Genomic DNA, 24,074 nt, shown 5'->3' on the forward strand with positions numbered 1-24,074 from the left:
TTACTTACTAGCATTTCCATACTTACTACATTCTGACAGGTTAACTGCAGAGTGAACGATTACTGGCATTTTTTTCTGCATAGATATTTCCCCTCTTCTCTGCTTATATCTAGCATGCCTGGTTTGTGTGATCTCTGGGGTGTGAAATTTTCCAGACTCCCCTTTTTTCAGGGACTCCCCCTCCTGCTCATGTCTAGCTATCTGCCTACTCTAAAAATTCCACTTTAGAAGTACCAAAGAAACTAAGAAACTCAGTGTATGACCAAGAAGTTAGAATGAGACCTTTTTGCCTGGTTAAAGCATAATGAGAAATTGGGTAGGGGAGAATTTGACATTATAAATAAATTGAGACCATTTATTTTTAGAAGAGAAAGAGGCTTTCATTTTTAGACTTTGATTTCTTTTCGGTTTTCTGTTAAAATGTAGACATCCTTATTTTGTTACTTGGGCTATAATCGTGGGGAGAACTGTATTGGTCAAATAGGCTGCATTTGATGGAAAGTTACTACAGACAGGAATAAAAAAAAAGTGTTTTTTTTCTACTCTCACTCTCTCACTCACCACAGCACTTCTGACACCAGATGTGTGGAGGCCTGTTTCCCCACATGCCAAGCAATTCTCCAGCAGACACCAGCTGGGTGACCTCTCATTCAATTCAATTCTGACCTTATCTGCCTGGAGTAGATCTACGCCGGTTCCCATAGGTTAAGGGCTCAGTCCTACAAAACTGTCCCCCACTTTAGATGCTAGTAGCAACTAGTTGGTTGTCTTCAATACTTATGATCACCTGGCTATCAATCAGAGGTTCCTATAACCCCTTTCTCAGGTTTGATTGATTTGCTAAAGTGGCTCACAGAACTCAGGGAAATACTCTTCTTACATTTATCCATTTATCATAACGGATATTATGAAGGATACAGATGAACAGCCAATGGAAGAGATATGTAGAGCAAGGCAACTGGGAAGGGGCACAGAGTTTTCATGCCCTCTCTAGGTCACCTTCTAGGAACTTCCACATGCTTAGCTACTCAAAAACTCTCTGAAACCTGCCCTTTTGGATTTTCATAAAGGCTTCTCTTGGTAGGCAGGATTGAATAAATAATTGAGCATTGGTGATCAATGATCAGCTCAAGCTTCAGCCCCTGTCCTTTTCTGGAGGTTGGAGGCTGGGCTGAAACTTCAACCCCTCTCTCTAATCCTGCCATGGTTGGTATTTCTGATGAATAGCCCCATCCTGAAGCTATCTAGAAGCTGACAGCCATCAGTTTACTCATCAGCATACAAAAGACTCTCTTATCACGCTGGAGGTTACAAAGGTTTTAAGAAGGAAAGAAGATCAAATACACATGTATCTTATTATAAATCACAATATCACAAAAGTAGACTAGAATGTGAGTATTTGGTGTGCTGTATTTTATAGCTTTGGAGAGTGTTTGATTAAAGTATCTTTTGTATCTCCTTCAGAGACTTCAATGGGCTGTAGATACACTGCTCCTCTCATGGTTTCAAAGATGGTACAAATGAGGGGTGGTAATTCCACAGGAGTAGGCTCGGGAAGTGGGGACGGACTGCTTACCTTCGTGTGGGGACAGCCATATTCCTATTTACCATGGATTGTGTGTTGAGCCACTGGCTTAAAAAAAATAAAAAATAGTGTGGACTGCAAGTGAGGTGATGATTCTGTTTCCGTCCCCAAACTTCCTCCCCTTCTCAGTGAAAAGGTGAAATTTCTATCCTTTCTTCATGCTTGTCCTTCTGAAACTGGCTTTGCAAAAATTCTATCAGTGAGAAAATCATGGCAGTAAAAGACATCTGATTTAACCCACCCTCCACCTTTCCTTTCCCTTAATTGTTCCTGGGCTTAGGCTAAGCTAAGTTTGGGAGACATTTAGTTTATAGTTTAAATGATAATAAGCCTTCACCTAAATTCAGCTGCCTTTGTACAGCCAATGAAAGGCCATCAGGCTAGGAGGAGGAGAGAAGCCTGATTCTGCTAAGGTGTAGACATAAACAATTGCCAGCCACTCCTGTGGATAACACCACTAGTGTGGACTGGCCTTTTAAGATATCCTTTCAGGGTTTGTTTGTTTGTTTGTTTGTTTGTTTGTTTTTTGCATGTCTGACACCTGTGGCTCCACCTGGACCTGCCAACCCCACTCCTGTGGCCCCACTCAGAAGTGATTCAACTCAAGAGGTCAGCTTCAGCTCCCTATAATTTTATCTCAGTCCCAACCAATCATCAGCAAGCACCTATTAGAGAGGTGCTTCTATTATACTCATGACAGAGGTGCTTCTATTACCTAGGTACATCTCAGCCACACCTGTGCCCCCAAAGAGCCTTTGAAAAACCTCTACCTATGAGCCTCGGATGAGATTAATTTGAGTACTAACTCCATCTCTCAAAAGGCATGGCTGGCCTTCATGCCATCGTCTTTATTTGTGCAGCAGGCAGAAAGGACACCTCAGGCAATCAGACTTCTGACAATCCCCTTTGTGGCTTTTCTTCCCAACCCTACCTCTGCAACATACACAGAGAAAAGAGACCCTATTCTGGTTGGTCAGAACCCCAGGACACTGCTCCATGGACATTAGTGGAAGTGGTCACTGTGTCACAATTCTTTATCGTTGCTCCCTCTGTCTGTTTTGATAAACAGACCAAGGCAAGACCTGCCTTTTTGGGACACACCTGTTCAGATATTTTCTGCCACTCCACTTGCCCAAACAATAGGAAGCAAGCTTATTAGATATTAACCCTTCTTTTACAAATAATTAAAATACCGCATTTATCACATCAAAGGTAAATGTATACTAGGAACTAATTCAGGTTCTTATTTCGGTTTCACTCATCTGCTTGTATATTTGTATCAAAACACCATAGTGGTTTGATGACACTGAATTTATAATGTTCTGATGTCTGATAAGACGACTTTCCTCACTAGGCCTCTCTTGCTGATTTTATTGGCTGTTCTCTGCCAAATGCATTTATTCTACCAAATGAAAATGTAAAGTAGTTTATGTAATTAAAAAAATGCCTGTGGGGACACTAGTTAGATTGCAATAAGTTTAAGCATTAATTTAAGGAAAATGGACATTTGGTAATAGTAAGTATCCTCATCCAAAAACATGATAAGTAAAACGTTTACTATAATGTTTGTCATATAAACGTATTAGAGCTAGTAATTATTATTATTATCATAATTATTTCCATATGTTCAGATGTTGTTTTACATTTTTCAGTAATATTTTATACATTTTAAGATGTAGGTTCTATCCGTTTCTTCTTAAATTTATTCCGAAGTATTTCATAGTAAATGAAGTTTTAAAAAAATATTATTTGTAAGTATTTGTTGCTAGTGTTTTAAAGGCTGTTATGTATATATGTATCCTGTATCTAATTGTCTGATGACCTTACCCAGTTATCTTATGAATTATAGCTTTTTAACTTAGATATGTGAATTTTCCAGAAACATAATCATGTCATCTACAAAAAGCTACATAGTTTCATCTCACCTTTTTGAATGTTTCTCTCCAGAAATGGTGGCTAGGTTTGAAAAGGGTATGGGATGTAGTTGTATTCTCTCAACGTACTCAATGTGTGGCAGATGAGAAGTCTAAGGTTTGCCTGATTCTTTATTTTTCTTTTGTGGATAACTTGTACTTTCTGTCTGAAGATTTTATTTTTATCCTTGGATATTATTCTTTATTTCATTTTTTTTCTTTTCCCACCATCATGTCTAGAATATAGCTCCCTCAGTTAGGATCCCAACGGGGATGGCAAGTGAATAGTGGGATTTAAGCATTTATGGTTCTCTGATTATGATGCCACACTAAAACAAACAAATCTTAACTAAAACCCTAAAATAGGCAGTAAATTTTAAAGCAAATAATTAATACATTTAAGATTGTGTTTTGGGACATTCTGCAATTTCAAGATTATGTATAGAATAGTTCTTAAAAGCTTAACCCCTGGAATCAAATTCCCTGAGGTTGTATCTCAGATCCAGGCAAACTATTTTACCTCTCTGAATCTCAATTTTGTTGCCTACAAAATGGGAGTAAGGGTTATTCAATACATGAAAATCAATCAGTGTAATAAACCATATTAACAGGATAAAGGGGAAAATACGTAATTATCTCTATTGATGCAGAAAAGGCATTTGGTAAAATTCAACACCTTTTAAAGATAAAAAAAAAAAAGGACTCAACAAACTAGCAATAGAAGGGAATTTCCTCAATCTTATAAAATAAATCTATAAAAAATCTCACAGCTAACATCATAGTTAATGGTGAATGACTGAAAACTCTCCCCTAAAGATGAGGAAAAAGACAAGGATGTCTGCTTTCATCACTTCTATTCCTCATTGTGTTGGAAGTTCTAGCAGGGCAATTAGGCAGGACAAATAAATAAAAGATATCATAATTGGAAAGGAAGAAGTAAAACTCTCTCTGTTTGTAGATAACAAATTCTTTTTTAAAAAAATTTGTTTTAGGTTAAAGGGTATACATGTTACATATGTAAATTGCAGGTCACAGGGATTTGGTGTACAGATTATTTTGTCACCCAACTACAAAAAGTAAAGTAGAGGTTCCTCCTCAAAGACTGTCTTCCATCTAATTAGGAATAAATAGTAACTTCTCTTAGAAGCAAAATGTATTCAAAGACCTGTGCTAACGTTCTTAAATATCTGCTAGCCGTGATAAAGAAATCAATGTACTTTATGTTCTTAGCTCCCACAGTTTAGCCTAAATATTTGCCCTGGCATGCTTATACTAGTCCAAGCAAGCATTAGGTCATAGCCTGTTCCTCTTCCTTATTTGAAGGTATTTTTACCTTTCTCAGCATTCCACAAGTTACTTCCTTCTTCCTTTGTTCTCCTCTGCTTTTTCCTCTTTTAAAAAGTTCTAAGTTGCTAGCCAATCAGGACAAAGACAGAATATGAGGTCCCGTTCCAGCCAATAGAAACCAGACACTGCAGTAGGGTGGATGCATCAGGTTATAAATGACCCTATCTCCTTTGTTCAGTGTACTCTCATGGCAAAACTGCTGTCAAGTGTACCCTTTCTGCAGAAAGTATAAAAATGGCCTTGCTGAGGAAATTAAATTTATGTTCAAGGGCTATTTCTTTATAGCACCAGGGAACAAGCATTTCAAGCACAAGTAATAAGCATAGTACTTGATAGTTCGTTTTTCAATCCTCATCCTCCTCCCACCCTCCGCCTTCGAGTAGGCCCCAGTGTCTGTTCCCAATTTGTGTCCGTAGGTGCTCAATAGGTAATCTATTCTTATCTATAGAAAACCCTTAATAACCTACAAAAAATGATTGGGACTAACAAGTTCAGCAAAGCTGCAGGACACAAGATCGACATACAAAAATCAATCATATTCCTATACCCTAGCAATGTATAACCTGAAAATGAAATTAAGAAAATGATTTCACTTATATAACATCAAAAAGAATAAAATACAGCTGGGTGCGGTGGCTCACGCCTGTAATCCCAGCACTTTGGGAGGCTGAGGCAGGCGGATCACAAGGTCAGGAGATGGAGTCATCTTGGCTAACACAGTGAAACCCCGTCTCTACTAAAACTACAAAAAACTAACTAGGCGTGGTGGCGGGTGCCTGTAGTTCCCAGCTACTCAGGAGGCTGAGGCCGGAGAATGGCATGAACCTGGGAGGTGGAACTTGCAGCGAGCTGAGATAGCACCACTGCTCTCCTGCCTGGGTGACAGAGCGAGACTCTATCTCAAAAAAAAGAGAATACTTAGGAATAAATTCAATAAAGGAGGCTCAAGACTTGTATACTAAAAATTACAAGCACTGTTGAAAGAAATTAAGATCTAAATAAATGAAAACAAACCTATACTCACAGAAAGAAAGACTTAATACTGTTAAGATAATAATACAGAAATGAAAATGCTAATTCTAAAATTCAAAAGAAATTGCAAGGTACCCCAAGAACACACTACCAGATTTCAAAAGTTAATACAAATTTACAGTAATCAAGACAGTGTGGTCATTGCATAAAGCTAGAAATATAGATTAGTAAATTAGAATTAAAATTCCAGAAATAAATCTCCATATCCATGGTCAATTAATTTTTCACAAGGATACCAAGACCATTCAGTGGAGGAAGAAATAGTTTTTTTCGACAAAGAGTGCCAGGGCAACTGGATGTCTGTGTGTAATCTTTGCATAATATAATTTATAAAAATTAATTACAAATGAAACAAAGATCTAAATGTAAGAGCTAAAGCAATAAAACTCTTAGAAGGAAACATAGATGTGAATCTCAGGGTTCTCTAGAGGGACAGAACTAATACAATATTTGTATATATAAAAGGGAGTTTCCTAAGGAGAATTGACTCACACCATCACAAGGTAAAGTCCCACAATAGGCCGTCTGCAAAGTTGAGGAGCAAGGAAGTCAGTATTGGATCAGTCTGAGTCCAAAAACCTCAAAAGTATGGAAGCCAACAGTGTAGCCTTTGGTCTGTGGCCAAAGGCCTGAGAGCCCCTGAAAAACCACTGGTGTAAGTCCAAGAGTCCAAAAGCCAAATAACTTAGAGTCCAATGTTCAAGGGCAGGAAGTATCCAGCACGGGAGAAAGATGAAGGCCGGAAGACTCAGCAAGTCTGCTCTTCTATCTTCTCCTGCCTGCTTTATTCTAGCCTCAGAGGCAACTGATTAGATGGTGCTCACCCAAATTGAGGGTGGGTCTGCATCACCCAGTCCACTAACTCAAATATTAATCTTCTTTGGCAGTACCTCAGGGACACACCCAGGAACAATACTTTGCATTATTCAATCCAATCAAGTTGACACTCAATATTAACCATCACAGACCTGGATGAGGCAATGGTTTCATTTCAAAAACCAAAAGCACAGGTAACAAATAAAAAATAGACAAATTTAGTTTCATCAAATTTTACAATTTTTTTTGTGCATTAAAGGAGACTAAAAGAAAGTAAAAGGACAGCTCACAGAATGGGAGAAAATATTTGCAAATCACGTATCTCATAAGCATCTAGTATCCCAATGCAAATTAGCAAGAGACAGAAAGCATATTAGTAGTTGCCAGGAACTAGAAGGGAGAACGAGGAGTGACTGCGTAATGGGTGTAGGGTTTCTTTAACCCTAAAAGGGCTGCTTTTGAGGGGCAATGCAAATATTTTGAAATTAGATAATGGTGATAGGTACACAACATTATGAATGTACTAAAAGCACTGAATTGCACCTTAAAATTATGAATTTTACATTATGTGAATTTTACCTCAATAGAGAACATTTACAATTCAACAACAAAAAGACAAATAACCCAGTTAGAAAATGGGCAATGGACTCGCCTAGACATGTCTCCAAAGAAGATATACAAATGGCCCATAAGCACATAAAAACATGCTCAACATCGGTAGTCATTAGGGAAATGCAAATCAAAACCATGAGATAGCACTTCACACCCACTAGATGGCTATGGTTTAAAAAATGGAAAATAACAGGTGTTGGCAAGGCTGTAGAGAATTGGAGCACTCAGACATTGCTAGCTTGGGAATGTAGATGGTACAGCCACTGTGGAAAGTTGTTTGGCAGTTCCTCAACCAGTTAAACATAGAATTAACATACAACCCAGCAACTGCATTTCTGGGTATATACCCAAAAGAATAGAAAATTTATATTAAAAAAAACAAAACTTGTACACAATGTTCATAGCAGCATTATTCATAATAGCCCAACGTAGAAACAACCCAAATGTCTATCCACTGATGAATGAACAAACCCAATGTGGAATAATGCTCATTAAATAGAACGTTACTTACCCATAAAAAGGAATTAAGTCCCAATACATGCTACAACATGACCAGACAAACCTTGACAACATTATCTGCTAAGTAAAAGAAGTCAGACACAAAAGGCCACATATAGTACAATTCCACTTACATGAACTATCAAGAATTGGCAAATCAATAAGAGACAGAAAGCAAATTCATGGTTGCCAGGAATTAGAAGGGAGAATGGGTTGTTACTGCTTTTGCAGGGCGATGCAAATGTTTTGAAATTAGATAGTGGTGATAGGTGCACAACACTGTGAATGTACTAAAATCACTGAATTATACACTTTAAAATGGCGAATTTTACATTGTGTGAGTTTTACCTCAATTTAAGAAAATGGGACAATACCATATGTTTTTCAAGGTTTTGTGAAAATGATGAGTTAATATACATAAAAGTACTTAGAGGACTGCATGGCACATATGAAGTGCTAAATAAATCTTGGCTTATTATTGCTTGTAGTACTAAGAGAGGGAAGATGAAAGTGTCAAGAAGATATTAAGGGGAACCAGCAGAGAAACTGGGACGCCAGCTTCCTCAGGGATGCTCCCTCACTCAGTTTGTGTCCTCATGAGTTTGTCTAAATGAAGAGCACAGTCCAGATCTCTCAAAGCCTTCTTTTAATTCTTCTGGAAACATCTTTCTTCCGAAGCCACTACTCAGGTTGTTCAGTTAGTAGGCACAAACAGAGTCCTCACCTGGGTCCTCACTCTTGCTGGGTTTGAGAAACGACTGCCTCCTCAAGATCATCAGGCTTTTTTTTCTCATTCCGGGTTTCTTCGTTTCCTGCAGTTATGCCTCATGGAGCATGGGTGGCTTGCTTTTCCTGGGCACATACAGTGCTTGATGGTATAGATTTTGTTCGTATGACAAGTTCTTCTGTATCGGTCAGGGTTTCAGCTGGTAAGCAGAACTATGGTGAATTACGGGAGAGGAATTTGACCTTGCACAATTGTAGGGAATTGACAAAGTAAAGGTCCGGGAGGGAGGGGATGAGAACCAAAGAAGGGCTCACCATCCATTGAATATGAGAACCCAAACACATCCAGGGACCAAGGTGGGGCGGCAAAGGGACAGCTCAAGTGGAGTTCCGTGGGAAGCTGCCTCTGTAGCTTCTGCTCTAGGGGCCTCCCTCCAAGCATTTGCTGATGAACTCAAGGCTGTTGTTGGTCCACAGGCTCAGGAGTCGGGGAGAAGAGCTGGATGCAGAGGGAAGAGAGCAAGAGAAAACTGGAGCCTTGGTGGCCTTCACAAGTCATGCTTCCGTTCTGTCCTCCCAACCTCTTGAAAATGTCTCTTTTGTCCAACTCCAATGTGGAATCGCACAGGTTAGGAGGACACTGGGAAATATAGTTTCAGCTTTGCCAAGTGTGCGTGGTACAAACCGTGACACATTCCTAATCTCCATAGGGGAAGTTAGACAAATGAGACCTTAATATGCATAGAAAAAAAACAGCATCAAGTGTACAAATGTGGTTTCCAATAAATATTTAAAAGAATCGGCCGGGTGTGGTGACTCACACCTGTAATCCCAGCACTTTACAAGGCCAAGGAAGGCGGATCACAAGGTCAGGAGTTCGAGGCCAGCTTGACCAACATGGTGAAACTCAGTCTCTACCAAAAATACAAAAATTAGCCGAGTGTTGTGGCACACGCCTGTAATCCCACCTACTCAGGAGGCTGAGGCAGGAGAATCACTTGAACCCAGGAGGCAGAGGTTGCAGTGAGCCAAGATCGTACCACTGCACTCCAGCCTGGTGATAGAGCGAGACTCCATGTAGAAAAAAAAAAAATGGGGAATCCCATATTCCTTCATTGAACTATTCTTTTGATTGGGGCATCACTATAAGAATTTTAAAAGGGAGAATTTATTGATTTAAAAATATTTAAAGAGATAACATTGTTCATATAAGCCCTTTACTCTTCCCCTTTGATGACCATATTGAGTAACAGATCTGTTTGTTTCTTTGTTCACAGGCTGCATCCAGGTGGTGTCTCAGACCAAGTGAATACAGGGAGAGTGACCCAAGATGGCGAGAGAGAAGCATGATGTATTAATTATCTATTGCTGCATCACAAACTGCTGCAAAATTTAGTGGCTTAAAACAACAAAGATTCATTATCTCATTGTTCCTATGGGTCAAGAATCTAAGCCTGGCTTATCTGGGTGCCTCTGACTCAGGAACTCCTACCAGGCTGAATCAAGGGGTTGGCTGGAGCTATAGTCATCTCAGGGTTTGGCTAGCGGAGAATCCACATCCAAACTCACACGGCTTTAGCAGGCTTCGGGTTCTTACTGGTCGTTGGCCAGAGGCACTGTTTTCCTGACGTTGGGTTACTCACAATATGGCATCCGGCTTTTTTCAGTGGGGAACTCCAGGAGGGAATATAGGGAAGAAGAGGGAAGGAGAGAGAAAGAGAGAAAAAAGAGAGAAAGAGAATATGCTTTTTTAAAAACCTAATCTCGGAAGTGACATCCATCATTTTTGCCTTATTCTGTTTGTTAGAAGGGAGTCACTAAGTCCAGCCCACGTTCTGTAAGAGGACATAACACAAGGATGTAAACACCGGGAGGTAAGGTCATGGAGGGGGGCATCTTAGAGGCTGCCTGCCACACATATGGGATGTGAAAGGCTTTGCAGAGTTTTGACCTCATCTAAAAAGCATTGGAAAAGCCATTAAGTAGTGTTGTAAGAGATGTGTGTCTTCCAAGAAACGGACATTGTTTTAACTGGACAAAATCAATGTATTGTTTCTAAATTTTTCTTATTTTCTTGATATTTTGCAATTTTGGTTTTGTTCCTCTCTTTGGCAAAAGAATCAAGAGAAAGTTAAAAAATTTCCAGACAGCGCAGCATTTTTGTTGTTGCTGTTTTTCACATCATTGTTATTTCATACTTTTAATGCTTTGTGTTCAGAAAACATGCTCTATGTTATTTCTACTTTGAAATGTTCCAAAAATCCTTGAAAAGACTTTTTATTTCTTTTACTCTGATATATTCTTATATATTATGTGAGACTTGTTTTGTTGTGTGGCTTGGGACTACATGGTGTCATTCTATCTCATATATCAAGCCCTAAGAAAGATGTATTTGAATCTTCAATTGGGAATGAGTTTCTGTTTCTCCTGAAGGGTAATTTTTTTTTTTTTTTTTTTTTTTTTTTTTTTTTTTTTTTGAGATGGAGTCTTGCTCTGTCACAAGGCTGGAGTGCAGTGGCGCGATCTTGGCTCACCGCAACCTCTGCTTCTGGGTTCAAGCGATTCTCCTGTCTCGGCCTCCTGAGTAGCTGGTACTATAGGCACGTGCCCCCACGCCCAGCTAATGTTTGTATTTTTAGTAGAGACGGGGTTTCACCATGTTGGCCAGGCTGGTCTCCATCTTGTGACATCGTGATCCACCCACCTCGGCCTCCCAAAGTACTGGGATTACAGGCTTGAGCCAACAAGCCCAGCCCCTGAAGGGTAAATTTTATTAACCAAACACTGATTTATTTTTACTTAATGTGTAGTAACTCATGGGGAATGTTTATTATGTTATAAACTATATCCTTTATTATTTTAAAGAACGCTTCCTTGTCCAACATAATGATTTTTCGCTTTTCTTGTTTACTTTTGTTTGCTGAATCATTGACCACCGCTTGATTTTCAGTTCTTCAGGTTATTTTGTTTTAGATGTCTCCCTCCGGTTTTGATTTTTGGTACAGCCTGCAGATATTTAAGGGAATAAAAGATTTTAAAAGGTGAGTTGGTCTGATGTAAGTTAATTGATGAGACAACTTATTTTATTCTTATCATCTTGTTTTTCTATTTTCTTCTATTCTGAATGCTCCTTTAAAAAAAAAAAACAACTTTTACTCTCTTTGTTTGTTAACTACTCTTTTCTTCTGATACCATGAAAGGTTATGAAGACTTTCTTTTTGTTCTTGTTGTGGTTATTTCATTTATTTTCTTGAATTTCACCTTTAAATAGTGTCTAATGGCCCCCTTATACGAGATGAGAAACTTGGTATATGTCTTAGTTCAGGCTGGAAATTATGAATGACCACAGACTGGGTGACTCACGGACAACAGAAAATTTATTTCTCACGGTGCTGGAGGCTGAAAATTAGAGATCAGGGTGCTAGCACTGCTGGGTGCCAATGAGAGGTCTCTTCTAAGTGTAGACTGCTGACTCTTCAATGTACCCTCACATGGTAGAAAGAGGGCCAGGGAGTTTTGGGGGGTCCCTTTTATAAGGACACTAATCCCATTCACGAAGCCTTCACCTTTATGATATAATCTCCCAAAGATCATGCCTTCTATACCATCACCTTGGGGATTTGGATTTCAACATGTGCATTTAGGGAGCGCAAGACACAAACATTTCATCTACCACAGTATACTCCTGCTGTCTTCTGTCTCTCTCTCTACCCTGATACTTTCATCACTGATTAATTTGGTTACACTATTTTCCATTGTTTCTCTTGGGATTAACCTTATAAATGGAATCATATACTTATAGTTCTGTTATTTTATGTGTCACCTCTATATACTCTTTTTTTGACTGCCCTCCCTATCCTGTTGTGAAAGACAGGGAGGTCAGCCCACATATGTGATCCCCCACTTTCTTTCCATATCCCAATTCATGAGTTTGGTGAATTACATTATTATGTATTGTCAAGGTAAGCATAAATTTATGTTTCCCAAAACTATTTAGCTTTAGTTTCGCATTGTATGTTGATGCATGAAATCAATGGTTTTCGTTTGTGACTGCATCATGATGAACTGGACTTTTCTTTCTATTTTATTGTTTGTTTTAGAAAATGCTCTAAAACCTTTTGTACTAGTCTGTTCTCAAACTGCTATGAAAATACTACCAGAGATTGGGTAATTTGTAAAGAAAATGACTCACAGTTCAGCATGGCTGGGAAGGCCTCAGGAAACTTCCAATCATGGTGGAAGGAGAAACAGGCACGTCTTATATGGTGGCAGGTGAGAGAAGTAAAGTGTGAGCCCAGGAAAAGCTGTCACTTTAAAAATCATCAGATCTCATGAAACTCACTATCACAAGAACAGCATGGGGGAAACTACCCCCATAATCCAATCACCTCCCACCAGATTCCTCCCTTGACATATGGGGATTACAATTCCAGATGAGATTTGGGTGGGGACACAGAGCCAAACCATATCAGCTTTACACCCAGAAATCTTGAGGATTTGCACATACAGATGGTCTGCTTTTTTGACTCTATGATGGTGTGAAAGCGATATGCATTCAGTAGAAACAGTAGTTCAAGTCCCCATATAACCATTCTGTTTTTCACTTTTATTACAGCATTCAATAAATTACGTGAGATAGTCAACACTTTATTTTAAAATAGGTTTTGTGTTAGATGATTTTGCCCAACTGTAGGCTAATGTAAGTGTTCTGAGCACATTTAAGGTAGGCTAGGATAAGCTATGACATTTGGTATGTGTGTCAGTCTATTTTGTGTTGCTATAAAGGAATGCCTGAGACTGTATAATTTATAAAGAAAAGAGGTTCATTTGGCTCAAAGTTCTGCAGGCTGTACAAGAAGCATGGCACTATCATCTGCTTCTGGTGAGGCCTCAGGAAGCTTACAATAATGGAGGATGGCTAAGGGCGGGGGCAGGCATTTCACATGGTGAGACAGGGAGCACAAGAGAGAGGAGGAGACGCCAGGCTTTATTTAATTTATTTTTATTTAAACAAGCAGATCTCATGGTAACTAATAGAGCAAGAATTCACTCATTACCATGGGGAGGGCACCAAACCTTTCATGAGGATCCACCTCCACGACCTAAACACCTTCCACTAGGCTCCACCTCCAACACTGGGGATCACATTTCAACATGAGACTTGGAGAGGACAAACATCCAAACTACACCAGTAGGTAAAGTGTATTAAAATGTATTTTCCATTTAGGATATTTTCAACTTATGATAGGTTTATTGGGATGTAACCCCATCATAAGCCAAGGATCATGTGTATTTCCATGGCCTTTATATCTGAATTTCAATTACTCCCCACCTCCCTGCTACCACCCTGTGTAGACATTATTTCATAGTTTTGTAGTTTGAATGTTGCTGTAGATACGTTTTAGCATAAGCCTAATTTTAATTTCCTCCTTGTGTATGATTTCCTTGCATGGGTATGACTGTGCATGAGCCACCCGCTAAAGTGTCCCAGAATGGTCTCTATGTTGTAGAATTCATGTCTTTGTGAAATCCCCTTCCCTTGGGGGTGGTCCATACCTGATGATTTGTTTCTAACAAATAAGACACAGCAAAAATGATGGGGTATCACCTCCAGTATTAGATAACAGAAACTCTGACTTACATCTTGCTCTTCCTCTCTCACTCTCTAACTGACTCATCCCAACTAGGGTTGCCAGATTTAGCAAATAAAAATACAGGATGTACAGGTAAATGTGCATTTCAGATAAGTGATGAATAATATTTTAGTATAAGTATGTCTTGTGCAATATTTGGGACATACTTATACAAAAAAGTTATTTTTTTGTCTGAAATTTGAATAATTGGACATCCTGTATTTTCTCTGGCACCCCTAGCTCAGAGAGAAGCCAGCTGTCACATTGTGAGCTGCTTTATGGAAGTGCCATGTGGCAAGGATCTGAGGACAGCCTCCAGCCAGCAGCCAGAAAAAAACCCGAAGCTCTGAATTCAACAGCTCTTGAGGAATTGAATCCTGCCAACAACCACATGAGTGAGCTTGGAAATGGATCCTCCCCTATCAAGCCCTGATAGGACTGTAGCTGCTATAGACATCATGGTTGCTGCCTCACTAGAGACACTGAGCTAGAAGCCCCAGCTAAGCCACATTTAGATACCTGATTTACCAAAACCATAGGATAATATATGTTTTTCTTTTTATAAGCCATTAAGTTTTGGGGTAATTTGTCATGCCTCAGTAGATAACTAACTCAGGGTGTCTGGTTAAGTTTTCTTAATCAGAGCTCTTCCTCGAACTCCTCTAACATAATTAGAATACTTTTAACTGTTGGTATTTTTGTCTCCATGGCAGGAATCTATAGATCCACCAGAGGTTTTGCATCTTTATTCAAATAGCTTTTCTGATCTATCATTTTTTTGTCTATTTCTTTTAAACTCTATACTTTTCAAATTATTATTTTTTGTTTGAGACGGAGTTTCACTCTTGTCACCCAGGCTGGAATGCAAGGGTGTGATCTCAGCTCACTGCAACTTCTGCCTCCCAGGTTGAAGCAATTCTCCTACCTTAGCCTGCCAAGTAACTGGGATTACAGGTGCCTGCCACCACACCCAGCTAATTTTTGTATTTTGTATTTTTTTTTTTTTTAGTAGAGATGGATTTTTGCCATGTTGGCCAGGCTGGTCTTGAACTCCTGACCTCAGGTGATCCACCTAACTTGGCCTCCCAAAGTGCTGGGATTATAGGCGTGAGCCACTGCCCTCAGCCTCAAATTAATTTTGCTCCATTTTCTGAGTCCCATTTTCATACTCCTCACTGAGTTTTTGCATTATCTAGTTTTCTTCCGACTGCCTCTGGTGTTATCTTCATTTCTGAAATGGTTTAATTTTTCTTTTCCATTTGTTTCTTGAGATTTGCCAGCACACTTGTTGTCCCCTTCTATTTTTCTGTCATTTCTTTCTTGTGCTCTTGTATCTCTTCTTTGAGCTTTTATTTCAGGTTGAACGTTTATATCTGTCATATCATAAAGAACTTTGGTCATAATTTCTATTTACTTTGTTTTATAACATTTCTGAGGTGTATCCTTTGTTAGGTTTCCTTCCTCTTCTCCCTCTCCATTCGCATTAGTTTGCTTATTTTCTTCATGATTATGGCTCTCCTTGCAATGCTTCCTGGATGAGCTCATTATAACAGTGAGAGTGAGGGGTTATGGGATGAATTTGGGATAGTGAACAAAGTGGAGTTTGATTCTACTGTCTCTAAGCATTTTTACACCAGCATTTTCTCTTTCTATGGGTTTGCAGAATATCTACCTGGTCACAGGGAAGCTTCACATGTCACAGCTGTTTTTGGTGGGAGTGATTTTAGTCTTGGATTTACCCTAGCAGATCAGAGTAGCATACTTCCTGTGGGCTTTCGACCTCTTGGTTTCTCCTCCATAATGGCTGAAAGTGGCAAGTGTACATAATCTCACACGTAGCCCTACTGCCCCACTGTTTCATGGTACCATCTTTCAGGAGAACTCCCCTAGCTTACACTGCACCTCAGTTACCTTTTTAAAGTGAGAGTCCAGGCTGGGCATGGTGGCTTATGCCTATAATCCCAGGACTTTGGTAGGCCAAGGTGGGTGGATAACCTTGAGGTCAGGAGCTCAAGACCAGCCTGGCCAAAGTGGTGAAACCCCCCATCTCTATTAAAAAATACAAAATTAGTTGGGAATGGTGGTACATGCCTGTCATCCCAGCTACTTGGGAGGCTAAGGCAGGAGAATTGCTTCAACCCCAGAGGCGGAGGTTGCAGTGAACTGAGATCACGCCATTGCACTCCAGCCTGGGTGACAGAGTGAGACTCTGTCTCAAAAAAAAAGTAGATACATAAAATAAAATAAAATAAAATAAAATAAAATGTGAGAGTCCAAGGTACTATCTTCCTGAATATTCTGTGCTCTGTCTACTTCCTCCCAAAACCTGAGGGACAAGAGTCCTCTTGCAGCATCTTCCCTCACCCTTGTTCAATTTTAGCTGCGTGCATTAGTTGTCCTTCATCAATTGTGGTTTAAAGTTTCAAATATGTCTTAGTTTCACCAAATATGGAATTTTCGTTTCTGTTTCTCCTTCTCTTTGTTGTTTTCAGGAAGCTTCAGAGAGAAAAGAGGAGCAGAGATTCTCTTCTGATTATAGAAAAATATATACTTAGGAAAAATTTAAACTATTCAAGAATACAGAGAGAGGAAAGTTAAAATACACAATAAACCAATTTATGCAAGAAATATCCCCTATTGCTAGAGGAGATCAGCATTATTGCCTGCCTGGATAGCATGCAAAGGGGACTCCTAAGAAACACGCCTTAAAAAAGTAAACTTGGGCTGGGCGCGGTGGCTCACGCCTGTAATCCCAGCACTTTGGGAGGCCGAGGTGATCAGATCACAAGGTCAGGAGTTCAAGACCACCCTGGCTAACACATGAAACCCCATCTCTACTAAAAATCCAAAAAAAAAAAATTAGCTGGGTATGGTGGTGGGTGCCTGTAGTCCCAGCTACTCAGGAGGCTGAGGCACGAGAATGGCATGAACCAGGGAGGCAGAGCTTGCAGTGAGCCGAGATCGTGCCACTGCACTCCAGCCTGGGCAACAGAATGAGACTCTGTCTCAAAGAAAAAAAAAAAAAAGTAAACTTGTCCTCACGATCTCAAGATCTGCCTCTGCTTTCTCTCATTGTTTCAAGCAAATAATAGGGGTGAAGATTAAGGATGGCTCAATCAGGGAAGTGTTATTCCTGCTATGAGAAGAAAGGGATTATCTTCCAAAAGAACTGCAAGGCATGGCTAATGTACTGAATAGATCTGAGAGAATATAGCTGGGCTCTGGAAGGTGTCGGACAAAAGAAGCTGAAATATAAGGCTGAGTAGTGTAAAGCATATTTATACAGGCGTACTCTCCAATGACTATAGATTTAACATCCTGGCAGGGATACCAAAAGCTGGGCAAAATATGTTGGAATGGCTTCTTCTTGAAGGTTGGAAACAGTAATGTTTTACAGAAAATAAAACAGAGATGGTGGACTTGCCCTGGCAGTTTTGAGGAAAGTGTCAATAGGCTCAGATGTAGGCATGTTAAAATAGATTTTTATGTAAGACAGGACAACTTGCCAGTTGACTATGTTCCCTAAAAGGGCTCCGATATAGTTTGGGTGTTCGCCCCTCCAAAGCTCATGTTGAAATGTGATCCCCAGTGTTGGAGGTGGGGCCTGGTGCAAAGTGTTTGGGTCATGGGGGCGAATCCCTCATGAGTGTCTTGGTGCTGTCCTCATGGTAATGAGTGAGTTCTCACTCTATTCGCTCACATGAGAGCTGGTTGTTGAAAGAACCTGGCATCAATGACTGGGCGCCGTGGCTCACGCCTGTAATCCCAGTACTTTGGGAAACCGAGGCGGGAGGATCACGAGGTCAGGAGTTTGAAACCAGCCTGGCCAACGTGGCAAAACCCCATCTCTATTAAAAATACAAAAATTAGCCAGGTGTGGTTGCAGGCACCTGTAATCCCAGCTACTCAGGAGGCTGAGGCAGGAGAATTGCTTGAACCCGGCAAGCAGAGGTTGCAGTGAGCCGAGATTGTGCCACAGCACTCCAGCCTGGAAGACAAGAACAAGATTCCATCAAAAAAAAAAGAAGCCTGACATCTCCTCCTCTCTTGCTCTTTCTCTTCCCCTGTGACATGCCTGCTCCCCCTTTGCCTTTCGCCGTGAGTGAAAGTGTCCTGTGGCCTCACCAGAAGCTGAGAAGATGCTGGTGCCATGCTTGTTCACCCTGTGGAACTGTGAGCCAAATAAACCCCTTTTCTTTATTAATTACCCAGACTTAGATATTCCTTTGTAGCAACGCAAGGTGGACTAATACAGGTCCAAAGGAGAGTACCTTCACTAAAGAAATAATAAATGTGCTGGTGAAGGGGACCCTGGCCTTGTCGAGTTCAGTGGCAGCTTCCTCTGTAGTCCAGAGTTGATGGCTAGAGATGCTGCTATGGAAGTAAGATCTCTAGTATCAATGGAAATGATAGAATTCCATCCAGAATAGCAGGTGCAAGGTGGTGGCTCTTAATCGTCAGGGGCAAGGTAGATTTAATTATCCATTATCCATTAATGATTTAATGAACACCAACAGTGGGATTGCAAGTGGGAGGTTTAGAACAACAGGGCTCTGTGGCAAAGCCTACTAGACCATGGTATCACTAGGGACAGCTAGTTGGGGAGGCAACAAAGGTATTACTTGGCTTATCAAACCAAAATAGACCAACAGCAGATTATTAAAATGCTGGTGTTGGCTGCCAAGTGGAATATAATAATCACACATCTGGTTTTCCAAACTGAACAGTTCTTAGATCCAGAATCCTGTGATTGACAGAGATGCTAGATCCTTTTGCAGAAAATCTTATAATGCCTCAATGAATTTATAGTAGTAATTTCCCCAATCCTTCTCCAAAAGAATCTATACTGCGGAAAATAAAATACCTGTACAGTGTGCATTACGTTATGCACTACAGAGATGAAAGTAGCCAAATATTTCAAGTGCTGTTGAATCCAGAGTTTGAGATGACACCAATACCAGAGAAACAAAAACCATCATGATGCCCTGGTTAGGGTGGGTGTGTGAAAGCCAGGTGATAAATAAAGTCTTGGCCCACGTTCATATTATAAATGTCCAATGAGTCTGTCAACCCACACTGTGATAATGTCATGGTCTCTGAGTGCTTAATTAGTTTGGATGCACCTAACAGCTGGAAGACCCCTCACCAGACCCTTGGCTCCTGACCTGCATAGTGAGAGCCATTACAGTACAAAAGGCCAAGTGGAAGCCCCTGAAACTGCTCATTATCCCAATCAAGATGGTAAATTAGAAGCAATAACTCATCCTGACTGAAATGGCAGAAACTAGAGACCACTTTCAGAGACTTAAAGTTTGCAGAGGTGATGGTTTTTATATCTCATTTCATTCATTGGTATGGCACTTGCAAAAACCAAATGGATCATATAGGATGGTGGTTGTCATGGATCATTTTCTGCTTCTTATAATAAAATACCTAACATTTGGTAATTTATAAAGAGAAGGAATTTATATCTCACAGTTACAGACGCTGAGAAGTCCAAGGTCAAGTGTCCACATCAGGTGAGAACCTTCTTGCTCTTGGGGGTTCTCCGGCATTCCAAGATGGCAGAGTGTCACATGGCGAGCGGGCTGAGCATGCTACCATGCTACCTCACATATCTCTTTTCTTATAAGGCTACCGGTTCCCCTCCTTTGATAACCCATTAATCCATAAGTAGATGATTAATGAAAGCTGAATCCTAATGATCCAATCACCTCTTGAAGGTTCTTCCTCTCAATACTACCACATTGAAAATTAATTTCAACAGTGTTTTGGAGGGGACAAATATTCTAACCGTAGCATTCTGCCCCTGGTCCCACAAAATACACAACTTTCTCACATACAAATGTATTTATCCCATCCCCAATTAAGTTTAAGCTCCAAATCTTAACTCATTTCAGCAGCAACTCAAAAATCCAGCGTCCAAAATCTCATCTATGAGCCTGTGAAATCAACACAAATGATCTGCTTACAAGCACAGGGCACACATTTCCTTTCCAAAAGTAAGAAATAGGCAAGAATAAAGGGGTAAAGGGGTAACAGGCACCAAGGAAGTTCAAAACTGAAGAGAGCAGGCATTGGGTCTTAAGAGTCTGGAGTAGACTATTTGACTCTACATCTAGAACTTGCTATATGCTGATGTGGAGTTGGAGACTAAGACCTTGGACAACTCTACCTCTATGGCTTGGCTGGGCTCAGCTCTTCCTTCCAGGTGAGCGTTGCACACTGGCAGCTCTGTCGTTCTGTGGTCTTGATGGTGGTCTTATTCTCACAGCACCAGTAGGCATTTACCTAGTGGGAACTCTGCAGCAAAACCAACTTCACATTTCTGCTTAACATTGCTCTAGTGGGGGCTTTCTGCTGTGCCTCCACCCCTGTAACAAACCTCTGTCTGGACCTCCATCAGTGACATCCTTTGAAATATGGGTGGAGGCTGCCAAGCCTCCACAACTCTTCCTTTCTGCAAGACTGCAGAATGAGCACCACGTGAATGCTGCCAAGGTTTACAACTTGTACCTTTGGAGCAGGGAGTTGACCCATACCTTGGGCTGATTAAGCCACAGCTGCGGTGGCCAAGGAGCCCTATGCTAGAATGCAGAAAGCAGAGACTTCAAGGGGCCTTGGGTAACAGCCCATGAAAGGCATTCTGGGTCTGTTCCCTGAAACTACTCTGCCCTCTTGGGCCTCTGGGCCTCTGATGGGGGCAGCCTCAAAGATCTCTGAAATGTCTTTGAGGTCTTTCGTTTTCTTGATGATCCCTTCTTTTTGTACTGATCTCTTTAGCAAAAGGTTGCCAGGTCACATCTTCGGTTTCCTATCTTGAACATGCTTTTTTACTTTTTACACAACCAGGTTGAGAGTTTTCCAAATCTTTCTGCTATGCTTCCTTTTTGGTTATAAATTCTCTTTTTAAATTATTCCTTTTTTCCCTAATCTCAGTGTAAGGGGCCAAAAGCAACCATGCAGCTCCTACTATAATTTACTTAAAAATTTCTTCTGTAACACCTTAGTTCATCACTCTCAAGTTCAGCCTTCCACAAAGCCCTTGAGTGTGAACAGTTCAGGCAACTTTTTTTTTTTTTTTTTTTTTTTGCCTATTTGTAACAAAAATGGTCTTTCCAATACCTTGCACCTCAGTTTCATCAAAACCTTGTCAAAATGTCCTTTACCGTTCACATTTCTGTCAGCATTCTGGTCATGACTACTTAACTGAACTCCAAGGAGTTCCAAGCTTCCCCTAGAGTTTTTGTCCTCTAAGTCCTCACAAGAATCTAGGCTTTTTAAAGTCTTGTCCCCCAAATTCTTCCAGCCTCTGCCTATTACCCAGTTCCAAACCTGTTTCCATATTTTCAAGCATTCATTATCAGCAGCACCCCACTCCAGGTACAAATTTTTTTATTTTAGCCTGTTTTCTCTTGTTTATAAGGGAATACCTGAAACTGGGTAATTTATAAAGAAAAGCGATTTATTTCTTATAGTTATGGAGACTGAGAAGTCCAAGGCCAAGGGATTTTTATGTAGTAAGAACTTTTTTTCTCATGAGGACTGTCTACAGAGTCCAAACACAATGTAGAGTATCACGTGCAAAGGGGCTTAGTGTGCTAACATGCTAGTTCAGATCTCTCTTCCTCTCTTTATAAAGCCATCAGTTACCCTCCCATGATAACCCATTAATCTATTAATCTATGAGTGGATTAGTCCATTATTGAAGGCCAAGCCCTCATGATCCAGTCACCTCATAAAGTTCCCACCTCTCAATATTGCCCACACTGATGATTAAATTTCAGCATGAGTCTTGGAGGGGACAGATATTCAGATTGTAGCAGTGGTAAACCACTGTGAATCTAACCAAACAGTAGACCCATCTGCAGCTGCTTTTTTAGTGTTCGTGTATCTTTGCTGGAACAGATCAATGCAGGCTTATGCTCTTGTGTAGCTATTGATATGACAGATGCCTTTTTCAATATCCATCAAAAAAGAGAATAAAAAGCAGTTTGCATTCGCCACAAATATACATTCATAGTCTCATCACACGGCTATGATAACTCTCATTTCCTCTGACACAATATAGTCCAAAGGGACTTTGTCTTGAAATTTTATAAAACATCATAGCGGTCCACTATATTGATAATATCATAATAATCAGAAATGATAAGCAGATAGTACTTTAGATACCCTAGTAAAATAAAAATGTACCACTGGGTGGAATATAAATCTTATAAAGACTAAGGGATCTGCCACGTTGGTAATCATTATAGAGACTCGGTGATCTCAATTGTGCTACTCAATGTGTGTGTGATCCATGGACTGGAAGCATTGGCAACACTTTGGAGATCATTAGGAATGAAAATTCTCAGGCTTCCTTCCAGTTCTATTGAACCAAAGTCTTTGGAGGGGATGCTGAGGAGTCTGAGTTTGGCAAGCTCCTCAGATGATTCCTTTGCCTGCTAAGGTTTGTGAAGCACGACTCTAGGATCACGCCGGAATAGTTCCCTCCAAAGGAAATAGTTATTGCACCTATCACTTCCTACCACCGAGCAGCACAGCACTTGATGGCACAGTTTTTTATGCTGGAGACAACATACACTATACTTAGGAGCACTACACAGACTCATTCATCAGGTGACTCACAGGGTTACCTGTTTTAATTGGGGCCAAGAGAAAGAAAGGTTCAGACTGTGTTACATTCAGCCTTGCCACATGGGCACTATCATGGAGCAGATCTTATGATGTTGAAAGTATCCGTGGTAGATAAGGTGCCATGTGGAATGCCTGACAAGCTCTGATAGGAGACTTGCAGTGCAGAGCCTGAGGGTTCTGGAGTAAGGTCATGATATCTACAGCAGAGAACTATTTACATTCCAAAACAAAAAAAACATTCCTGACCTGCTTTGGGCACCAAGGAGAGACAGAACACCTGTTCATGTGACATTAAATGACTATTAAACTGTAGCTGTAGCTGCTCATTATAACCTGGGTATTGTCAGACCTATCCGTCATAAATTCATTATCGTATTAGTTTTTTCACTGTGCCGTAACAAATTACCACAAATTTCATGGATTAAAGCAACACCAATTTAGTATCTTACAGTTAAACAGGTTAAAAGTCTGATGTGGGTTTCACTGATCTAAAACCAAGAGTTAGGAAGGTTACATTTCTTCTGGAGGCCCTAGGGAAGAGTTTTTTTTTTTCTTACCTTTTCCAGTTTCTAGAAGCATTTCTATTCTCTAGCTCATGGACACTGTCCTCTGTCTTCAAAGTCAGCAGTGTTGCATCTCTGACCATTCTTCCTTAATCACAGCTCCCTCTGACCTCCTCTTCTGTCTCCTTCTTCCATGTTTAGAAACCTTTATGATTACGTGGGGCCTACCCAGATAATCCAGGATAATCTCTTTACTTTACAGTCAGCTGATCAGCAGCAATAACTCCCTCTGCAATTTTTCTTCCCCTTTCCCATGGATCCTAACATATCCACAGGTTCTGGAAATTAGGATGTACACATCTTTGGGGGCCCATTATTCTGTTTACCACAAGTGAACATGAGAGTGATTTGTGATGGAAATGGAATATTTGGAATGGTTCTCAAGAAGGTCCAGGAAGTATAAATTACATAAGCAGGTAGCCCAGATTCCCAAGTCACCACCTCTTTTGTGTTGCCGTATGTCTTAGTTCATTTGGTTTGCTATAACAGAATGCCATAGACTGGGTGGTTTATAAACAATAAACATTTGTTTCTCACAGGTCTGGTGGCTGGGAAGTCCAGGATCCAGGTGCCAGCAGCTGTGGTGTCTGGTGAAGGTCCACTTCCTGCTTTATAGACAGCACCTTCTTGCTGTTTCTTCACATGGGAGAGGAAGCAAGAAAGCTCTCTGGGACCTCTTTTGTAAGGGCACTAATCCTATTTATGAGGG

The 24,074-nt window shown here is 40.4% G+C and overlaps 2 long non-coding RNA genes across 4 annotated transcripts; one reads left to right on the forward strand and one right to left on the reverse strand.

Annotated features, from left to right (window-relative positions):
- The first annotated feature begins 3,066 nt into the window (after positions 1-3,066).
- LOC135967943 (uncharacterized) lies at positions 3,067-15,565 on the forward strand. Of its 2 annotated transcripts, none has more exons than XR_010582281.1 (4): positions 3,067-9,157; positions 9,807-12,801; positions 13,545-13,724; positions 14,403-15,565. It is a non-coding gene; the product is annotated as an uncharacterized lncRNA (long non-coding RNA). The 2 variants fall into 2 exon arrangements; XR_010582282.1 differs by having other exon boundaries at positions 13,548-13,724.
- LOC135967942 (uncharacterized) lies at positions 11,356-23,504 on the reverse strand. Of its 2 annotated transcripts, XR_010582280.1 has the most exons (3): positions 23,360-23,504; positions 12,722-12,839; positions 11,356-11,535 (listed from the first exon to the last, which is right to left on the reverse strand). It is a non-coding gene; the product is annotated as an uncharacterized lncRNA (long non-coding RNA). The 2 variants fall into 2 exon arrangements; XR_010582279.1 differs by lacking the exon at positions 23,360-23,504 and having other exon boundaries at positions 12,722-13,390.
- Between the last annotated feature and the right edge of the window lie 570 nt (positions 23,505-24,074).

Source organism: Macaca fascicularis, chromosome 16, assembly GCF_037993035.2.
Source record: "Macaca fascicularis isolate 582-1 chromosome 16, T2T-MFA8v1.1".
In the NCBI taxonomy this organism is placed as follows: domain Eukaryota; kingdom Metazoa; phylum Chordata; class Mammalia; order Primates; family Cercopithecidae; genus Macaca; species Macaca fascicularis.